Source organism: Agelaius tricolor, unplaced genomic scaffold (genome assembly GCF_023055355.1).
Source record: "Agelaius tricolor isolate 1412-34295 unplaced genomic scaffold, bAgeTri1.0.p SCAF_41, whole genome shotgun sequence".
Taxonomy (NCBI): domain Eukaryota; kingdom Metazoa; phylum Chordata; class Aves; order Passeriformes; family Icteridae; genus Agelaius; species Agelaius tricolor.
Genome location: NW_027269301.1, coordinates 75540 through 97797, shown reverse-complemented (window position 1 = coordinate 97797; position 22258 = coordinate 75540). Strand labels below are relative to the sequence as shown.

At 41.8% G+C, this 22258-nt stretch overlaps 1 long non-coding RNA gene across 1 annotated transcript; it reads left to right on the top strand.

The window, feature by feature from the left end:
• Positions 1 to 712: 712 nt before the first annotated feature.
• Positions 713 to 8470, top strand: LOC139603756 (uncharacterized). Its single transcript, XR_011683795.1, has 3 exons — positions 713 to 1015; positions 1335 to 1432; positions 5743 to 8470. It is a non-coding gene; the product is annotated as an uncharacterized lncRNA (long non-coding RNA).
• Positions 8471 to 22258: the final 13788 nt, after the last annotated feature.

The following is a 22258-nucleotide window of genomic DNA, read 5'->3' as shown; positions in this document are numbered from 1 at the left end:
AGACGGAGCAATTTAAAGCGTGGAGAGGTTTCTGGAGCTCAAATATTTGCCTGGTAGGGAGGGAAAAAAAAATCCTTTATAATTTGTATTTGTGTTGCCGATCACGGCCCTGAATGGTTCATGAAACGAAGCCAAACAAGTGGCAATAAAATTGTGACACGCAGGAGGGCCTGAGTGACAGAGGGGAATAAATGTGTGGCATGTCCTGCAAATTGGTGACACTGAGTCACAAAGCACCTGGGGCATGATAAAGTTCAACAGCACCATTTCAATTCCACCCATTTGCTCCAGGATGTTTTATTGCAGCCAGAGGTTTTTGAGCTCTGAATTAACAGTTTAAAGCACAGGGCTTCAGGAAGTATCAAGACTCCCTTAGATGTGAAAGGTAGATTTAATCTGCCTGTATTTATAATTTTCCAGGTGTTTTTTGGCACAACTGCAATGGGTGCTGAAAGCTTTCCAATGAATAGGTGTCCCCTGGGAGGGAAGGAAAAGTTGTAAAATCCATGGCCTGGTTGGGGCCTTCTGTGAAATACTGAGCTGTGTGAAATGGTGAGAAACAAAGCAGGGCGCCAGGAGATAAAACAGAAACAGAGAAATAAAACAGAAATAGAGAAATAAAACAGAAATAGTGAAATAAAACAGAAAAAGGGAAACAAAATAGAAATAGAGACAAAAACCCCAAAGAGAGGGAGGTGTTTTGTTGCACTGCAGCAGATGCAGGTTGGGTGAAACCGGTGATTTGTGCAATCTGAGGGTGAGTGGTGACCAAAGAAAGCAGCAATGGATCTGGGGATGATGACCTGCCTGGAGAAAAGGCTCTGGAGCCCTGGTGGATGCAGCTCCTGTGGTTGTTTAGAGGAGGAGACAAAGAACTGGCTGTGATTAATCAGCTCCTTCCTCCCTGCAAATCTGCAATCAGCTCCTGCAGCCCAGGGATGCACGGGAGGCTCCAGCAGGAAAAGCAGGGGATAGAGCAAATAAAAACCCAAAGGAAGGAGCTGCTTTAATTTTGGTGAGTAGGAAGTTGATTGATGCTGAGACAATAAAAGCACCCCTGCAGCCAGGGACTGGAATGCAGATATTGATGTGCTGCTCTGGAGATGAAACAGCTGCTGAGGGAGGGGGAAAGCGGAGGCTGAAGCGAATTTTATTGCTGTGCAAGGGCTGCTCTGCAACAAAGCTCCTGCTGGGTTTTGGAGGTCCACCAAACTGTGAGAAAATGCACCCTGTGTGTGTCCTCACACAATTGCACTGACAGGTTCCACAGAGAAATGAGGGCTGTATTAATTCTGAATTGAGGCTGAACGCTGCTTCTCCCGTTGTTTTCTCAGCTCACCTGTACCTGCTGTGGAGCATCAACCCGCACTCCCCGCGCTCCTTGTTTATTCCAGGGGCTTGAAATAATGTTGAGCAGGACTGTTTCTCACGGGTATGGTGTTTTTTTATCCCATTTCTGGAGTCCTGTTTCATCTGAAAATGCGTGTGAAGGCAGGCAGGAATCCCACAGAGAGACTTGAGCTGGAAGGGTCACAAATCTGAGCCAACACTCGTTAGTGCTCTAGAGAGAGACTCTGCTCTGCTCCCTCGTAGCCACACACTCATTCTCCTCCTCATCTGGGGGGATTATTCACACAGTGTTCATAAAAATCTTCTTTAGATCAGCAGGGAAAATAAGCAGGATGGTGTCTGAACTGCCTGCATCACCAGGGTGGTGGAATATTAGAGACAGAATTTGGCTCAGTGCTGTTTGATCTGAAATCATGGAAGCTGGCTGGGCAATCCAGGCATGCAAATAATGAAGAATTGATTTTGAAATCAGGGAAGGTGTAAGGTAGGTGTAGGTGCAGTATTATATATATATATATATATATATATATATATATATATATAAAAGTATTATATATTATCACATATTATTATACATTATAATACATTATATATGATATATTATAATATATAGTATATTATAATATATCAATAATATATATTCTTATAATAATATATTATACTCTATAATTATTAATAATATGTTATAATTATAAATTATAGATTATAATTATATAATATATTATATAATTATAATTCTAATTATATATTATAATATATATATATAATATTTACTTAATAAATAAATAAAAATGTAGTGAACCATCTCATGCAGGTGAAACTTGTCAGGGATTAGCAATGGAACTGATTTGTGGCCTGGATTCTGTCACTCCCTTTCCAGAGCCAACCACTTGATGAAGAAAGTGATTAATTAATTATTTATCCAATTCTGCCTTGTACCAGTTAGGAGGTTTTGTAGGTCTCTTTATCACCTATTGTTCCATTTCGCTTTTGTAGGTTTTTATTAGGTTTTTTAATATTCATTATCTCCTCAAATATGGGGTTTGCCATTTAGAACAGAAATACAGAAATGGTGCCTGTGTGGATTTCAGCTGGGAGTCAGTGGCAGATTTGGTGCACCATGTCACCTCTTTTTTATTTATAGTTGTCAGCAAATACTGCACAGGTACCTGCTAAGTGAAAGGATATTTAAGCAAAAAATGTCAGCCTTGTTTAGGAAGAGAAACAGCAGTGGAAAGATATTAGATTTGTACAAATTCATGGACAATATGCAGGGAATCCTCATGTTCTTTTTTTTTTTTTTTTTTTTCTTCTTTTATGGAGCCTGCACACTTGGAATGCACCAAAACCAAGCAATCTATTCCTTGTAAAGAGTCTGTATTTCTAGGTCCTGCTGATTAAGTCGTGGATCATGTCACAGGTGGGGTTGTGCTGCATGTGAAGCCCTCACCAGTCACTGATTTCAAACAAGTGCCAGCCATTTGTACCTGGGCATTGTGATGGGCAGGCAAACATCTGCTGATCTGTTCCCAGGCAAGTAACCAGCTCTGAAAAATTCCATCCCCAAAGAGGTTTAATCATTAGAGCTGATGTAATTTTCATCAGGGGGAGAGGCAGATCTGCAAGCTGTCAGCAGAGCTGAGCTGGTGCCTGTGAATGAGCTTCCCCAGGGACAGGATGTACAGGGAAGAGAAAAGGACAGAGGGAGCAGTTCCTCAGCACACAGCTGATCTGGGAGAGCAGCAGCAAACCAGCTGCAGGAATTTCCAAAAGAAATGGAAATGAGGCAGTGGCAAAGGAAACAAGTGTGGTCAGATTTTTTTTTTTGTTTGTTTGTTTTTTGGTTTTTTTTTTTTTTGTTTTTCTTATTTTTGTTTGGTTTTTTTGGGGTTTTTTTTTTGGTTTTTTGGGGTATTATTACCATTTAATTATTGAGATGTATTATTTAATTATTGTTTTAATAATTATTATTATTATAATTAATTATTATATATATTATTATAATTAATAATAATTATTATTATTCAATTATTCAATTATTGAGATGTATTATTCATATACATCTGGACTGTGTAAGGGGGGAAGGAGGTGGCACAAGGGGCGGGAAGGAGATCAGGACAAAGGGTGAGATCCCTGTGGAGATAAAGTAGAGAAGGGGAGGAACAGAAAAGCTTCAGGATGGGGGGAAAATCCAAGCAGGAAAAAGCAACACTTTTTATTTTTTTGGGGAAAAAACCACCAGCTCACACCTCAGGCAGCAGACCAAGAACTCAATGTTACAACTCACTTTATGTGTTTTGACCAATCCCACAAAGCAAAAGCACATTGACAGTGGTTCTGTCCAACCACTATAAGCACAGGTACCTTTGGTTAAACAATGCTTGCTTATTTCAAATACAATCCCTGCTTGTGAGCCTTCAAACACAATGCACAGAGCTCCATTATTAAGCTTAGAACTTCCTAATATCTCTCTAGATAAACTTTTCTGCAGTTTAGGGAGTTATTCTAGACAAGTGTTAATACACAGACCATTGTTCTATTTGTCCTTGCTTTTCTACTTTTTAAATAATTTTTCTGCTGCCCAATCTCATGGCTGCTGCTCAGCTCCAATCACAGTTCTGCTGTCTCTGAGGCCTTTTGCAGCTTTCCCAAACCCTCTGATTTTATGGATTCCCACAAAGAAGGAAGAAGCAGCATGAAGAAGAAACCCAGGGTGACCCCCTGTGCCCTCCATTTTGCTTCCATCCACAACACACCAAAAATCCCAAAACCTGAATTTCTCACCAAGTGATGCACCTACACTGCTCTCTATAATCTATTTCCCACTTTTGTGGATTCTGGTCTATCTTGAAGTCCAGGAAACTTTCTCAAAGTCAGAGCCCACCTGGGGGTCAGGGCACCCCAGGGCAGACACAGAAATGTTCCCTGTGGTGCCCTGGCTTTCCACACTTCGTCTTGTCCTGCCTTTAAGGCTGAGCACAATGAATACCTGGATTAACCGGGTGTTCCCAACCCCCAAATCCATCCTGCTGGCCAGGAATCCCCCAGGGAACGTGGAGTGGTGCAGTGCCTGGAGATGGGGATTGCCATGGCAACTTGCACCTTTCCAAAGGCAGCATCAGAGCCCGAGCACCAGGAGTTTTGCGGAAGGGAAGTGGAAAAAAAAAAAAAGATCTGAGAGTCTGACATTTAAACATCAAAAACCACTCCAGAATTTTCCTGGTCTGGGTTTCTCTTCCTTTGCTTTGAGATGGCTCCTTCAGATCTTGCTCTTCAGAGCGTGAAGCTCCGTCCCTCCGGAATCATGAAAGGGATTTGGGTGAAGCCCTCCAGGAGAGTCTGGCAGGCTCAGGGCTGTCCATGCCAACAGCAAAATGTCCCTTCCAATGTCCCACGGCCCCTTCTGGGGGGAATTAATGGGTGGAAAAATCACTGGGGCTTCCCGGGAGAAAAACGGGGACGGATTCCTCCAAGGCAAGGAGGGACCCTCTGGAAAGGGCCGTCCCCAAAGTGTCACCACAAAAATCGTGCTGAGCATTGAAAACAGCTCTGTTTTATTGGCTGCCTTGAATAAAAAAAATGTTTTTAAACGTTTAAAAAATCAAAACACCTGTGAGGCATTTTAAGGACAATTTTAGGGAAAAATTGAATGAGAGCATTGAAAACAGCTCTGTTTCATTGGCTGCCTTTAATAGAAAATGTTTTTAAAAATTTAAAAAACCAAAACACCTGTTAAGCATTTTAAAGGCACTTGGAGAGAAAAATGGAAAGCGAGCATTGAAAACAGCTCTGTTTCATTGGCTGCCTTTAATGAAAAAATGTTTTCAAAAGTTTAAAAAATCAAAACACCTGTAAGGCATTTTAAGGACAATTTTAGAGAAAAATTGCAGCTTGTCAGATCCTGAATTTTTGCCTCCAATCTGCCCATGTAAACTGCAATCATAAAATCAGCTGGGCCAAAAGACAAATAAAATAAATGGATATTCTACAGTATGTAAACTATTATGGAATGACCTTTTGGCTTTTAATTTCTCTGCCTGCTCTGGCAAGTTGCCATGTGTGAGCAAACAAATTGATTAATTATTTTCAGTGTTATAAGAAAAAGGGCTGAAGGGCCAAATTTCAGATAATGGCATCAACATTACCCTGGAATGATGGCAACTTCCCTGGCAGGTGGAAAAGTAAAATTAATCTCCTCTGCCAAGCTGGACTGTATAAAGAATGAATTTTTAAAAATGTATTGATTCCCTGTGGATTGCTTGTCAAGGAGATGCTCACATCAGCTTTTCTGAATTAAAAGTGGACATCAAAGGAGGAAACCCACATCAATACTTCAGCTTGACGTGGGTACAACCACCTGGTCAGATTCATGGTTGTGTGTTTTCCTTCCAGGGAGGTCCTTGCACCCACTGGACATTTCCTCTGAAGTATTTGAAGATCAGCTGTTTTGGGATGAGTTGTTTCTGGCGGTTCTTGCGTGGTCGTTGGCGCCACGATCAGTGGGTATTTATAAATAAATATGTAAACTATTATGGCAGAGTGTTGCAGGAGTGAAAGGGAATCCGCTGAAATCCCACCATCCTTTCAGTGCTGTGGGAACTGAAGGCAATATTGTTCCTGTTGATGGAGCACAGGAAGGACCCTCGAGTGACTGAGATGGACCAGCAGGGGTTGAAACACTGGCATCATTTTTTAACTGCATAATCCTGGGGGGAAAAAACCCTTCAGAAACTCCTCCTCTGTCCATGTTTTTGTGTTTTTATAGCTCCTGGTGCAATGCAGCCACCAACTGAAAAGGCTTCTGTGTCCAGGTGTAACAATTGAAAGGCAACACTATTAAATCATAAAATATTAACTGAAATATTCCAGCCGTGCAAACATTTTAATCTGAAGAGAGTAAATATTCCCATTTTCCTCCAGGAGGACTCATTCAAAGCCTGAATTTAAGAACAATTTTTTTTTTTTTTGCCCCTGAAAGTCTAGACAGTAACAGAATTAACTCCAAAAGATAAAGATCTGAAGATCAAGATAAATGTTTTATTTCATTTCAGCTGGTTGCTAATCAGGAACACGGAGCATTACCATCAGCAGGGCTTTGTTTTTAAATGAAAAGCCATCAGGAGGAACAGAGTTACAGGATGTTCCTCAGTGATCCTGCAAGAGTCACACAGATGCTGCCTCTGACTTCTTGCCTCATTTCCTTCTCCAGTGTGTGATTTTTAAAGGAAAGCAAAGCAATTTGCCCTTTTTTTTTTTGGATCATCAGCAGTGAAGCAGGGAATTCTTTACCAGGAGTTAAGGCCAAGCTGCAGGAGTGCGGCTCGGAGTTGTAGCTGCTCACTGATGCCTGGGAAATTGGATAATGGTTTTTCAGCTCCCTTTCGTTGTTCCAGCTGTTGGCTTCAATCTGGTTTGGTGGTTTGATTAAAATAACATTATTTCTCTGACTTGGCAGTTGCCTGGTGTAGGGTGACACAAACGAGCTCGAGAGGAGATCACCAACAGGCCCAGAAAACTGATACAGCAGGGCAGCAAAATCAAATATTGAAAAACTTCACACAGGAAAAATCAGTGGAGAAGGAAACCTGCAGTGCTTTGTGCTTTTTTTAACCCCTTCACCCAAACTCACCCCTCTTCCATATTTAAGTCCCATCCCACCGGAAGGGAGGACAATTTGCCATCCAGTTTAGAAATGCCACATGCCTAAATCTCCTGGAATTATTTGAGAATTTTGGAAAATGCTCTAAAGAGTATCATGGCAAGCCGTGACAAACTCCTGTGTGTTGATCTCTAGAAGAAACTAAAGAGCAATCCATAGAAGTGCAAATAAAGATGAAAAACTCTTCTCCAAAGACCAGGGGCCGTTATTTTGTCTTTGTGGAAGACATGAGTTGCCTTTTCGGCAATGGAAATGGGCAGAGGAGGGGAAATTGGGCGAGGAAAGAAATATTCTTCCATTTTATGGCCAGGGAGTTTTAGCACAGGCACCTGACAGAGCTTCCCCAGCCTCATCTTGGAGCAGTCAGAATGGGAATTCAGATTTAGCTCCAATAAGCAGCTTTTATCACAAGACCGTTTTTCTTCCTTTTATAACTCGTAGCATCTACATAAATAACCAATAAGCCTTTAAAAATGGGATCCCTCTTCTTCTTCTTCTTCTTCTCCTGTTCCATTTCCAATCCTCAGCCTGGTTACATTGGCCAGTTTATTATCTCAGATGTTTACTTTACACCATAAATGGGATGACTTCTTTCCCTTCTTCTTCATGTTTCATGGTCATAATATCCTCCAGTGTTCCATTATCTCTGGGTACCCAGGATAGATCAAAATCTTATGGACTTGCTATTTTGTAATAACTTAAATTGGCTGTAATAGAAAACTTAAGTAGCTGTAATGGCTTTTTATAAGCAATGGGTAAACTGGATTTTCTGTAGTTGAAATGGATTTCTAAATAATTTATCATCCTATGTAAATTCATGCAAGAATGCAGGGAGTGAGAGTGGGAAAATCACAATCACAATCCAGTGTCATTCTGGAGAGATTGTGCGTTTATGGGGACATTGTTCATTAATTTTTGAGAACAGAGCTATTATTTATCAGGCACAATTCTTGATTCCGTGCTGGTCACACTGCAGTCACTGAAGGCCTCTAAAATTATGCTGGAAAAGGGGAAAATGCCAGGGAAATTTGGATCAAATGATGCCTTAAGCATCGATAGAGATAAAAACCTCTTTTAAATTTATGCCAATTGTCAGGGAGACAATAGCTTTACCTATAGTGAGAATTTGAGGAGCATTCTAAAATATTCCAAGCGGAAAGGTTTTGTTGGAGCTCTCGTGTTTCAATTACAGTTTCAACATCAGTCTTTTGTTGCTCCCATATTTCACCACAGCAGAAGTATTGATCAGAGCACAGAAAGTATTGGTGATTCATCTCCAGCTGCACTTTTGTGCCTCTGGTTTGTGTTTGTTTGATGACAAACATTTTGACACAGAGCTCATGAGCTGGCTGATAAATACCTGCTCTTCTGCATGCTAAATGTCATAAACTCCGTGCACAGCAGAATTCCCTGTTCCTTTGCTGCAAAAAGAGGGGAAATAAAATGGTTGTGGAAATAAAATGGACTTGCTCTTTTCTTTGCTCTTGGACTTGCAGGAACGTGGCCTCTGATGGACAGCAGAATAATGGGATGGAAAGTGGGATTTGGGGCAAGAGACCTCAAATCTGAGTTCTGCTTCAGGCTTGGAATTGAGGTGAAAATCTGCTGTGGAAGTTTCCACCTGAGCTGCAGAATAGAAAACACACACAGAGTTTTCCAACCTAACATCCAACCTATCCCTTCCCTGCCGTAGCTTGAGGCTGTGCCCTCTGGTTCTGTCAGTGCTGCCCAGTGGAAGAGACCAACAGGTTGGATATTAGGAAAAATTTTTTCACCAAAAGAATAATAAAGCACTGGAATGCTCTTCCCAGGGAGGTGGTGGAATCACCATCTCTGGGTGTGTTTAAAAAAGCCTGGACATGGCACTGGGTGCTAGAGTCTGGGTGAGGTGTGAGGGCACAGGTTGGACTGGATGATCTCAGAGATCTCTGCCAACCTCATCATCCTGGGATTCTGGGATTCTGGGATTCTGGGATTCTGTGATCCTGGGATTCTGTGAATCTGTGATTCTGGGATTCTGGGATTCCTTGTGATCTCCAAATCCCTGAGGCTGGGAAAGCCCTCCAAGGTCATTGGGTCCAACCTGTGACCTGTCCCCTCTGTCAACCCAGAGCCCTGAGTGCCACTGTCCAGTTGTTCCTTGGGCACCTCCAGGGATGGGGATTTTACAGGGGCCTGGATCTTTCAGGGGCCCTGACGGGCACCCAAATATCCCTGTTGAGAGGTGTTGGGGCACAGGTTGGACTCGATGATCTCAGAGGTCTCTTCCAACCTCATCATTCTGTGATTCTGTGATTCTGTGATTCTGTGATTCCGTGATTCTGTGATTCTGTGAATTATTCCAATGGTCGGTGCTGCCCATGGTGAGTGCCAGCCTTGACAGCAGTGACAGGGGCAGCTCAGATCCATCAGCGCCCTCAGCTCAGGGCCCTGCTCTTCTGGGAAATCCTTCAACCCACAGCATTGCTGGGATGGGTTTGTGCTCATCCCACACAGCAGAACCTTCACAGCAGGCTCAGGAACATCTGGGGAGACCAGAAATACATACCCAAGGGCAAAACACCAAGCCAGGAAACCTCTGGGTTTTATTTGTGTATCTTTGAATCAAGGGTGTTTTTTGGTGGCTTAATACAGACAGCTTTCAATACCAAATCTAAGTAGTACCAAATAAAGGAAGTCATTAATGCACTGAAAATAATCAATATTGAAAACCTCACTGCATGTAAAAAGTAACACAGAATATGGAGGAGAGTGAATGAGCACTAAGTTTAAATGTGATTTTTTTTTAAAACCCATTTAATTTACTTGCTGTGGTGTTGGTTGGTTCTGGGCTCATTAAGTTCTACACAAATCAGCTTTTTGCCTTGTATAGACTGTGTATGTAATGAATATCCTAAACTGGTGTTTTATTAATGCACTGCCTTAATTAGCGGGTAAAAAAGACTCCAAACACCTTTAAATTGTGTGATTTCCAGGGCAGCATGAGAGAAGCAGAAGGTAACAGTGAATTTCTAATTCCCTTCAGAAAATAAAAATCCAAAGTAATGGCTGCAGCTATTTGTGTCGGCCATAAAAATTGATATAACATGTGGTAAACCTCCTATTGGGTATTATTACAAATGATTGATTCCTCTCTCCTCCTCCAGTTTAGATGGTGCAGTTCTTACTGTACAAACAACTCATGAAAAGTCAACATGTTTTACAAGTAAATTATTTACAGCCACTCTGCAGAACATGGAATAATATTTTACGTTAAGTGACATTAATTAGGGTGGAAATATTCACATGGTGAAGGGCTGGGAGATGGCTGCTGCAAAGGAAATTCTTCTCCTTGCAGTCTAAATGCAAATCAGAAGCTTGGAGAGTCACGACCACATTGCTCTGGAGGGAGAAATAATTCCCATTAAGTGCCAGCTCTGAAATAACGCCAAGATTTGGGGAATGTGAGCCAAATTCAAGGCTGTAATGATCTCAGGCGTTGCTGTCTTTGAAGGTTTTAGTTGTGCCTGAGATCTGTTTTAATTAGAGGTGAGATTTATCTCATAGTTTTGGGTTTTCATCCCCTAAACCCAATGGTTACCCTCAGCCTCAGCAGCAAACCAAGTGCCTGGTGATTGGTGTCACAGAGCTGGGACTTTAGGGTCAGTTTGATAGTAAAAGGTTTTAAAATCACAGAAAATTCGGGGAGCTAGAAAGAAAGTTAGGCTTAGTAGGCCCTGGGGAAATGTTGAAGGTAGGCCTTGGGAAATGCTGGGCCTTGTATTTGCTGGATCATGTGAAACTGCACCTGTGTAGTCAGTGTATGATAAATGATAGAATTGTTAGATGTGATCAGATATAATTATTGATTAAAGAATCATGAGAGACTGTTTAGGGTTTGAGGGGGATCACAAGAAATCTGTGCTTGGATGAAATCAATGTGTACAAGAGAACAATGTAAGTTTAATAATTAATATGTAAGTTATATAACGATAGAACATAAAACAGGTTCATCCCAAACCTACGTTGGAGTCAGATTTGGGTCTGTGTACCCCTGACACCCAGAGCTACAAGCACCTGCATGTAATCACTCTGTAATTACGCGTTCCTGAACACTACCAAGTGCAGATACTGTGGCTTGAAAATGTCCACCAGAACCACTCAAGAATTCCTGAACCTCATTCTGCCCAAAACTCCTGCCTCAGGTGTGTTTCTTCAGGAGGAATTGGTGATGGGCTGTCCACCACCTGGGATCCAAAAGTGCAGTGTGAGGAATGGGACATTGGGGTCCCTCAGGTCTCTGTGCTATCCCTGGCTGTGGTGAAACCAGCCAGGCTTGGCTTGCCAGGCAAAGCTTTTACCTGAACATTTGGTCAAGTCTGAGTTCTCCTTCCAGTGTCCTTTCCACTTTGCAAACAGAGCATCTCCCGTCCTGGACACTCCTTTTCTCCTTGTAGTGTTTTACTGTTGCAAAATCGTCATCACTTTTGGATCTTCCCTTGGTGTTTTGACAAAACCAATCAAAGCAGCATTTTATAGCATGGAAAAGAAACCAGGAGGGATGATGTCTCATTTTTCTCCTCTTTCTGCCAGCATGAAAATCCGTTCCTTATCTTTGTGTCTCCTTGCTCCCACTATTGACCTTCCTTTCACTGCTGGCTTCGGAATCTTGACAGCTCGTTAGAACCACGAGAGGCTTCACATGATCAGAGGGATAATTCCCAAACCTCTCCGTGGCTGAAAGTAACTTCAGGAGCATTATTTATTCAAATTACAGGCATGAGGGACCACACGGGAAATATGGAAGAGTGCCTCCTGTAAATGACAGCTTAGGGAGAATTTCCAATTGCACGAGACAGCTGTATCCTGAAACTTAATCTAATTACTGGAGTGTGGTGAGAAATGTCACCCTGAATCAAAGTGATCCCATCCTCCATGCTCATGGTGAGCTCTGACTTGCATATGGCTGCTTTTGGGATAACCTTTGAATCCGAATTTCAGCTCGGGGCTGATGTCAGGCCTTTGGAATCAGGGGAATTTGAGCATGAGGAGTTTCACCCTTTTGCTCCAAGCAGCTCAGCTGCACAAAGTTCAGAGCTGCCCTTGCCTGGGACGTGTGGGACACGTGCTCCCATCCCAGCACACAGAAGCAGAGGAACCCTTGGTGTGTTTCCCTTTTTCAAACCCCACCTCTCAAAAAATGCTTTCCAGTTGTGCTTCAGGACTGTGGAGAGAGGGAAAGGACTCGCTGAGCTCTGCTCTGCCACCCCCATATGTTTCTTTCTGTTTTGCTGCACATGAACAGCCCTCTGATGGCTTGAAATGTTGAGTTTCTGGAAGGCCCCTCGTTTTCAGCTGCTGGTGTGTGCCAACAAATCTGAATATTCAATCAGATGGAAAGCAGCAGCTCGAAAACATGCAATCTGCTCCAGGCTGGGATGCACAGCTGCCTGGGCTGGGATGCACATCCTTGGCTGCCACTGAGGCTGTCTGGGAGAACAAAAGAGCACTTTTTGAAAGCTCAGAACACTTTCTGTTTGGGCTTTTTTTTCCTTCCCTCACTCGTAAAGTGCTGACTTGGCTCTGCTGAAGGCAGCGGGTCCTTGGTTTTTCCATGAGAACAGATTTAACAAGATGTAGAGATGCTGGATTCACTCACCCTCTTCAGCTAACATGTTCCCAGCCCTCGGTACTGACAGCACCTTTCCTCCTGAGAAACACAAATATAATTGACTTTCTGTAGCTGCTGGTTTCCCAGCAAATGCAGGGAGTCAAGGACACGCTCAGCAGCTCAAGGGCTGATCTCAGAGACTCCAATCAAGCAGGAATTGTGTTAGTGCAGAACAGGGCTCCCATTTCTGCCAACGACAGGTAAAAGCTGCCAGGGGCTGTGGCTTGCTGGGACAACCCCTGGCCAGGTCTGTGGTATTTTCTGGGTGCCCTGTGGCAGGAAAGAAGGAATGAATCTGACTCCATGTTCTCAGAAGGCTGATTTTTTAAAAAATATATATTATATTATATTATATTATATTACATTACATTACATTACATTATATTAATATATTATATTAATATATTATATTAATATATACAAAACATATTAATATATGATGTTATAATATATTAATATTAATGTATTAATATAGAATATATTATAGTATATTAATAAAATATATAATATATAATATATTAATATATTGTATTAATATATATACTAAAACTATACTAAAGAATACAGAAAGGATACTCACAGAAAACCAAAAAGATAATAATGAAAGCTTGTGACTCTTTCCAGATTCCTGACACAGCTAATTTATTCCTTTATGATTCTATACTATATTAAAGCATACTAAACTAAACTATACTAAAGAACACAGAAAGGATAAGGACACAATGCTAAAAAGATAATAATGAAAACTCGTGGCTCTTTCCAGAGCCCTGACACAGCTTGGTTGTGATTGCCCAGTAAGTCAAAATAATTCACAGAAACCCAGTGAAACAAATCTCCACACACATTCCACATGTGAGCACAACACAAGAGAAGCAAATGAGATAAGAATTTGTTTTCATTTTTTTTTTTTTTTCCTGAGGCTTCTCAGCTTCCCAGGAGAAAAGTCCTGGGCAAAGGGATTTTTCAGGGAATGTGAATGCAACACAAAGGTCTTTGGTGAGAAACGGGTTTAAGAATAACATTTGTGTGCAGCAAGGGTGGCACACCTGCATTTCAAGCTGCTGAGGAAGCCTGCGTGCCAGCCTGGTGTTTTTTAATCAAAAACATGCTTGAAAAATGGAATAGGTGCAGATGTGCTCAGACTGTGCACTGGGCTGGTGATTTCTGGGGCTTGGTGCTGCTCAGGGCTTCAGTGGCTGCTGCAGGTGCCTCTTGCATAACTAAATTGTTCACAAAATTTCTTCCAAAATTTCTTAGTTGTAGGTGTAGCCTCTGAAACGCTTCCTCAGTTCCTTTATTTCCAATCGCTGCTTGCTTCAATTAGTGAACTATTGATGGAGGTGGAGTTTGTTTGCCTCAGTTCCAGCAGGGAACTGATTCAGCTCTGCAGCCTCTGGAGCAGAACTGGCACCGGTCTGACAAAGGGATTTGCAGTTCAAATGTCCCTGTGACTGGGATTTTTAACCTATTTTTTTAATTCAAGGTGGAACACTTTGCCATTTCTCCGTGTGCAGCAGCTTTACAGGCCTGTTTTTCCCAAACTATCTGTTTTGAATCATCTGTAATTATTAAAATGTTATGCTTTTTGATTGTTCATCTGCTTAGGGAGGCAAAGATGAAAGTCAACTGTGGCAACGTTTTCCTTTCAGTTTATTCAGAAGGCCTCAGGAAACTAATGAGATTTATTCTGTGAATTAGTTTATAATTGTGCTTTAACTGCACTGTGGCATTTAATAATGTCAGAAGGATTTTGCTTTAGGCAAAGTGATTTCAGCCTCTGTAGAAAATTAATTACCACATGTGTGTGTGCGAGCTAAGTGGTATTTTCAAGGTTAAGCTGCTCCCTCATATTTTGAGGAAAAAAAAATTGCATTGAAGACATGGATGGAGCTTCCTGCTTCTCTAACAAGCAGTGCTAAGTCATCACAAATCAGATCCTGTTGTTTTTATGTGATTTAATTTTCAGAATGCAGCCTTAATTCTTGTATTCTCCAGTGCCCAGCCCTTGTGTTCCTGGTTTGGGGAGCTCCAGAGGACCTCTAATCCTTATAACTCTTTCTTTAACTGAAGGAGCTCCCCCAGCTGCAGCCCCACCAGTTGGCCTGCAGGAATTTCAGTGATTTTTCCCCAAAAAACGCTTGGGTCAGAGCCCACCCCCCTCCTCATTGTGAATATTTACAGTAAATCAGCTCAAACCAATCTGCTAATCTGCATGGCTGTGGCCACATTCCTCTTCACAGAGAAAAGCCAGGCAGAGCTTCCCAAGAATATTCCTGGGTTTCGCATTCTCCGCACCTCAGAGAAAGAAAAAACCAATTCTTATCTTGTTTGCTGTGTCTGTGTTTGTTCACAGGTGGGATGTGTCGTGGAAGATTGTTTGCCTGAAGAGAACTGGAGTGGAGCTTGGCAGATTCAGTTCAGATGTAATGTAATATCATGTAATATAATAAGGAATAATACAGTATAATAAAGTAATTAATTAGCCTTCTGATAAGATGGATCCTCTTCATCATTCCTCTCCGTCAGGGGCAAAAATACCTGCAACACGTGACCTTAAGGGGCTGATCTCCAGAGACTCCTTCCAACTCCAGCCCTGCTGGATTCTGTGTTGGATGGGTCAAACAGGGGATTCATCCCTTCTTGTCCTTCCATTCACCACAAAAAGGCCCCTGTGGGGGCGTTCACAGGGGTCCCAGGACCAGGGAAGAGATGAGAATCCTGACTCCATGTCTCAGAGGGCTGATTTATTATTTTATGATATTTATTATATTAAAAGAAAATTATTTACTAAAACTATACTAAAAGAATGGAATAAAGGATTTCATCAGAAGGCTTGCACAGAATAGAAAAGAATTATAATAAAATCTTGTGACTGACCAGAGTCCTGACACAGCTGGACTGTGATTGGCCATTAATTAAAAACAATTAACACGGACCAATCAGAGATGCACCTGTTGCATTCCACAGCAGCAGATAATCATTGTTTACATTTCATTTCTGAGGCCTCTCAGGAGAAAGAATCCTAAGGAAAGGATTTTTCACAAAACACGTCTGTGAGAGGCTCCTACAATATCAGATGGGCTTGGTGGTACTCAAGGGAGGAAGAAAGAAGGAGAGTTGGCTCATGAGTGGTTTTGTCTGCTGAGAACAAAAAATTAAAATAAAAATTGAGCTATTCCATGTCAAACACTACCAAATATTGGTCTGGGAATGAGTCACATTTCCTTTGGTGCAGGAACTCCTCCAGTGGTGCTGCCCAAACCCCTCAGTTTCCAATTCCCCATTTCCCATTACCCATCCTCCTCTCCCCCCCACTTTAAAACAGATGATTTCTCCCCAGTCTTTAATCATCAGAATTTTCATTATAGTAACAACTTCAGGGTGCTTCCAATTAACTCAACAATAACTGTAGCTTGGCCTAATAAATGTTCAGCTGCGGGCCTGGGATTTATTAGCACAGGAAAATGGTTATTGCCTCATAAACAGGAAGCACCTCCAGGTGATTTAATGACTCGTGTTCCTCTCACCCTTCATAAATTGGATCCAATAAACAGCTGAGATGAGAGAGATATTAAAAGTGTAAACCCCCAACAAGAGCAAACTTTCCACTGGCAATTACTTAATGATGAAGCTGGGTTCATAAATCTTGGAAAAGTCAGTTCATGACATCACAGGATGGGCTGAAGTTGTCACTCAAGGAATTCCAACAAGGTTGGAAAATTTTCATTTTATTTTGTGAAAAGCTGAGTGAATAATTCGATGATGTGCCCTTGCCATGAACAGAACGTCCTGAATCTGTGTCCAAGGGCTGCACCTGCACTCATACAAATGAGTTGGGTGTTAATGAGGATTAAAACCTGCTCTTTGTTGGTGTGATGGTTGTGGGCTCCTCATCTTTGTAATTTTTCAAATGCTGAGTGGGGAGTTACAAAAAAACCCAAAAAACTAAGGAACAAACCAAGTTTGCTGTGTTTTCTTTCAAACGTGTTCTGGTAAACTCCTCTGTGGTTGTGCCTGAAGCAGCACCTGGGGTGGCACAATCTCAGCTTTGGGATTATTTCAGTGGGGCCCTGTTGTTCCACACCTGCAGCCTCTTTTCCCATTCCTTGTTTTCTCCTTTTCTGGGGCTTTCCTCTTCCAAAGCAGGACTTTGTAGTTTTGTAAATCACGTGCCAAGGAGCGCCATGGTATTGAAATCCAATCTTTTGCATGGCTTAACCTCTCCTTGTAAGGAAGTTCAGGACTATGAATCCCACAGATAACTCTGTGAGCAGTTCTGTGCTGGCTTTCAACATTAACCTGCTCTTATTTCAGAATTATGAACATTTTTTACAATCTCATTTGAGAGTCCGTTTCCCTTCTCTGTTTCCCGGGGCATTTTAAGATTTTTCATGTTGTGTTCCATTGCAAACTCAGGACTTAAGGCCAGGTTTGGAAGGGGTTTGGCCACCCACACTGTGGAAAAGTGTCTGAGATTCTTCAGAAAATTCAGTTTTGAAATGGAACTTTGTATTCCAGGAGGTTTAGGAGCCCCTGTGAATTCCTCCCTAATCATTTCTGTGCCTCAGCAAACCCAGACTTATTCCTGCCCATGAAGAATAGATGATACATTTCAGAAAGTATCATTAATATTGATGAGCTTTACATATGGCTAGTTAGTATTCAAAGTATTTCAATTTGTTAAACAGCAAGAGTTCCAGCCATTCATTATGTTCTGGCCATTCCATTTTCATCAAATTGAATAAATCAATGTGTTGGAACAGAATGATGTGTTTGGACCAAAAATATCTTCGCTGTTTCTAAGTGGAAGAAGGACAGAAATGTCTTGCTCAGCATTTTTTCCCTACATTTGCATGGCCTCTATTTCACACATTTATTTTGTTTTCCTGAGGTTATATACAAATATCTGTCCAAAAAGAATATGCATGGGCTTTTTGTGTTGGAAATATTATTCTTGCTTGCTTAAAGATGTGGAACTGAGGCAGAGAGGGGCTCAGGTTTACAGAAGTATTTCACTAAGAGCCATCTGAGTAAATTAATACAGCCCAGACTTTCTATTTTAGCAATTAAGACATCAATAAATTAAGATTTTAATCAAAATCAATCAGTTTAGCTGTTTTTCAGTTGTTAATGAGCTACTGGTTGAATAACAGGTTGATGTGAGAGGAATTTAAGAGATTGGGAGCCAGAGATGTTCTGGCTCCTGGATCAGTTAAGCCCTTCTAGAAAATTTACCCTAAATTAGCATTTTGTGATGCTTGTTGCAGCTGTGGAGAAAATGATCCTTTCATTTTTTCATTTCCCTGAGCAGATGTCACTTTGGAGACTCAGGAAATTCCTGCAATGTGTCTCCTCCAAGGAACGGCTTTCATTCTTTATGTGACACAGAAATTTGATGTTTCCTTTAACTTGGCCGAGAAAACCTCTGGTAGCTGAAGTTTTTTATTTTTTTAAATTAAGTTTAAATTCATTAAAATAATTCCGAAAAAAATAAAGCAATTTCTGGGTACTTTGCCATTATTATCAAGTACTTTTTCTTCCACTTTATTCACCATTAATTAGCCTTCAAATGGGGCTAATTAAGGGTTAACATCATCCCTTTCCTAAAGCCCTGCGAGGGCACTCCCTGCTCCTGGAAGGAGGATAAAATATTACTGGGAATTTGTCAAGGTCTTTCCTACAAGCACGAGCAATTAACATTAATTGTTTAAGATCATTCTCATTCAAGCTCACTCTGGTATTATTTTCCATTAATGAAAGGAGAAAGTTAATTTGTTCTTTCTGGGTAAACGTTTTAGACAGATATCCCTTGTCTCAGATGAGGGTGGGCATGTGGGGACAGGACCTCAAACCTCCAAAAAAATTGTGTGACACAGTATTTATGAACTTGTGGTTTGGTGGGGGTTTTTTGTTTGGTTGGGTTTTTTGGGGTTTTTTGGGGTTTTTTTTTGGTTTGTTTTTTTTGGGTTTTTTGGTTGGTTTTTTTTTTTTTTTTGGTTTTTTTTTTGTGGGTTTTTTTTGGTTTTGTTTGGTTTGGTTTTTTTCCCCTAAAAAGCCGTTATTTTAAATTTCCGTACATTTTTTCTTTTACCTCAGCTCGTTTTGATCACTTGGGTGTAACTGATTGGTGTTTGCGCAGCAGGTTTTATAAAGACAGAAACTTTTGAGGAGAGATAATTTGAAATTACCCAACAGAGGAGCAGGAGTCGTCATCTGTGACATCCAAGGAGAGCAGGGCTGTGCCTTTGATTCCCAATCTGCGCCCCCCATCCCACAGCTCTGACCCCTGCTCACCCACACTTTGTTTCCACCTTGTCTGAAGCTGAAAATAATCTCTTTGTGATGCAGAAGCGCTGTTCCACTGGGGTGTGCCATCACTTTGGGCTTTGAGCCTGCTCTGCTCTGCTTGGCTTTATCATTTTCAGCTGTTCCCTCGCTCCTCAGGTGTGCACTGACATGGAATTGGATATTCATCATCCATAAATAAAGCTGAATGGGACTGAGTGGAAGCTGCTTCTCCGAGGTGTTGAGGCACAAAGAGCAGCGTTTTTTATCATGCAGGTCACAATGGAAGCTCTTAATTTTCCATCTGAGACGCTCAGCTGCGTCTTGCTGTCTCAGTCATTAATGTAATAAATTAACTCCAGCTATAAATAAATCCCAAAATTTAGCTCTTAATGAGGTCGTGGAGATGGAAACAAAGGAGATGAAAGAGTCAGTGGGGCTGGGGGCACTGTGCAGTCACAGATGCATCAAGAGTGAGAAACATCTTCTGCCTCTGATCATTCAAGGACTGCACTGTCTGCTCCAATCTACTCACAGGGGAGCAGCTGTTAAGCACCTAATTGGTGTTAAAATTCCACAGATTGCCCAAAAAGGGAGAGAAAAAAATGCATGTGAGAGTCCCCCGTGGTTGTGCTTGAGAGATGCCTGCAGAGGAAACAATTTTTGGACGTTGCTGGCTTGCTTTAACAGTGAACCCACCCACCCCAAACAGAGGTTCCTCCTAAAAATCCTACCCTGGGCAGCCTTTGGCACCACTCTGTGAGGACAAAGCAGCCCATGGAAGGTAAGGCTTGTGCTTTGTGGGGTGTTTGTCCTTTGGAATTGTCCACCCAACCAATGCAAAATATCTTTTCCCTGCCCAGGAGGTGCTCAAACACAGATAAGGAGATGATTTCCTCCATTGCTTTGCCCCATCGTTCTTCCTGCCTGGTGGTAATAAATTATTTTAATAATAATAATGTATATCAATAAATTCGTATTGAAATAATTTTATTGATAACAATTTATAGTAATAATAATTTATATTAATAATAACTTACATTAATAAATTATTACCACTTGCAGCATCTGAGCCTCTGTCCTGCCTGATTTGCTCTGAGGAAACCATGGCAGTCCCACCCTGAGCAGGGCTGCAGTGTGAGAGATTTGTTAATAGAGTCCCACTGACAAAATCTTCCATGATAGAATGGAATTGGAAAAGGACCAATGTTCCCAGTGTGGTCCAGCAGGTAAACACACAATAAATTAAAGGATAAAATGAGGGGAATGGTTGCCTGAAGGGTAATAAATGGAGGTGATGCACAAAGCACTCCAGCCCAAGGGCTGCTGCAGCTGGAGCCATTCAAAAGGCACTTACCAAATTACAGAACCTCAACAGGATTTGGCTGCACGAGGCAGGAGAGCTCTGGGGAAAACCCAGGTGCTGCAGCTGCTTTGTTTCAGCAGGAACTCCTGACTTTCTAAACAGGTATTTAATCAGGGCCCCAGGAAGGGGAGCTGAGGCCTGCTGTGGAGAGTTTCTGATGCCCATCAGGCTGAAGAGAATGTATATTCACATTTCTTAATAATATAATAATAGTAAAATAATATTTATTTAATAATTCAGTGAGTTCTCTCTGCTGTGGCCTTAGAGATGTTGGTGCCTGGAGATCTTCAGTCTCCTCATTGAGAGCAGCCTGGCAAGGCCTGAAAATTTTGTTTGGTGTGGGAGAAAGCTTTTGGAAGTCTGGAAAAGCCTGGTGATGGTAGAAAATGAACATTCTGAGCCCTTTTTGATGTGTCCATGATGCTTTTTGAGGAACTGCTGTAAATCAAAGTGCCTGCCAGGAAGGGCTGGAAAGGAAGGGGAGCTGAGGGCTGCTGCTGCCTGCTGGCTTTGCAGGAGTAGCTGGGGAGTTTCTGATGCCCATCAGCCTGAAGGAAATGTATATTCACATTTCTTAATAATGTAATAATAATAAAATAAATGATAATAATAAAATAAATAATATTTATTTAATAATTCAATGAGTTCTCTCTGCTGTGGCCTTAGAGATGTTGGTGCCTGGAGGCCTTCAGTCTCCTCACTGAGAGCAGCCTGGCAAGGCCTGAAAATTTTGTTTGGTGTGGGAGAAAGCTTTTGGAAGTCTGGAAAAGCCTGGTGATGGTAGAAAATGAACATTCTGAGCCCTTTTTGATGCATCCATGATGCTTTTTGAGAAACTGCTGTAAATAAAAGTGCCTGGTAATGGTGACCTGCAATGTGAGGCCGTCCCTGGATTTTTGTGCTGTAAACAACGAAATGTCTCAAGATCCTTTTTATCCTCCCTTGTTGTGCATAAAAATTCCAGGAGATGCCTTTTAAAAGAGCAGAAGTGTTCCAGGGCTGCTCCTGATTTATCTCCACCCTGCTTTACACCACTTTTTGCAGTACTAAAAAGATGAGATGACTTTTAATGTGTCTATAATGGTACCGGAACAGACGAGAATAAAACCAGGTTCTTCAGATCGCAAGGTTTATGTCCTGATCCAACCCTTTGGCTGCCAGGCAGACACCCAGGATTGCTCCCTGTGCTCTTGTTCATGTTTTAGGATCAGAGATAATGTCCTGCTGGGCAGGAGCTCAGGTAGCTGGGACATCTGCCATCCCACTTTCCTGTCAGCATCTCCTTTCTGTTGGAAAATGCAGATCCTCGCTGAGGATATTCCCATCAGTCAAGGGAGGAGGAACAACCCTTCCCTCCATCCCCAGCAGAATTTCAGGAGCATTTCTGGAACTGTTTTGCAATATTTTGCTGTGCAAAAGTGCTGCTGCTTCTATTTCTGAGTGTAACCCAACCTTTCTCCACTTCCACCCACCAAACCCCTGTCACTTGGTAAAATCTGCTCATGACAAATAGTGCTAATAAATTTCTTTTTGCCACCCAGACTGATTTGTGGTGGTGCTGGGCTTGGAGGTCAGACAGGGCTGCTATTTCAAAAACCCGTGGTGTGCTGAGTTAAAACTCCTATTCCTTCCCTCCATGAGATGGAAACTCTTTTTTAACCAACATTTCTGCCAGCCCTGGAGAGATTTTGTGCTCTGTTTTCCCTTGGTTTATAACTTGAATAGAGAGAGGGGTGAAAGAGAAGAAAAACCTTGCCCCAGGGGTAGAAGAAGACCCCTGTCTCCTAGAGATGCATGAAGAAAACTTTTGTCTCTATGCTAGAACAGCTCATCCTTAAAATTGCCACCCCAATAAGCTGAGGTGACCCATGGCCAGCTGTGGAAAGGCCACCAAACATGGAAGGGACTTCACCATTGTAGATTTCTGGGTGGCTGCTATTTGTGAAGG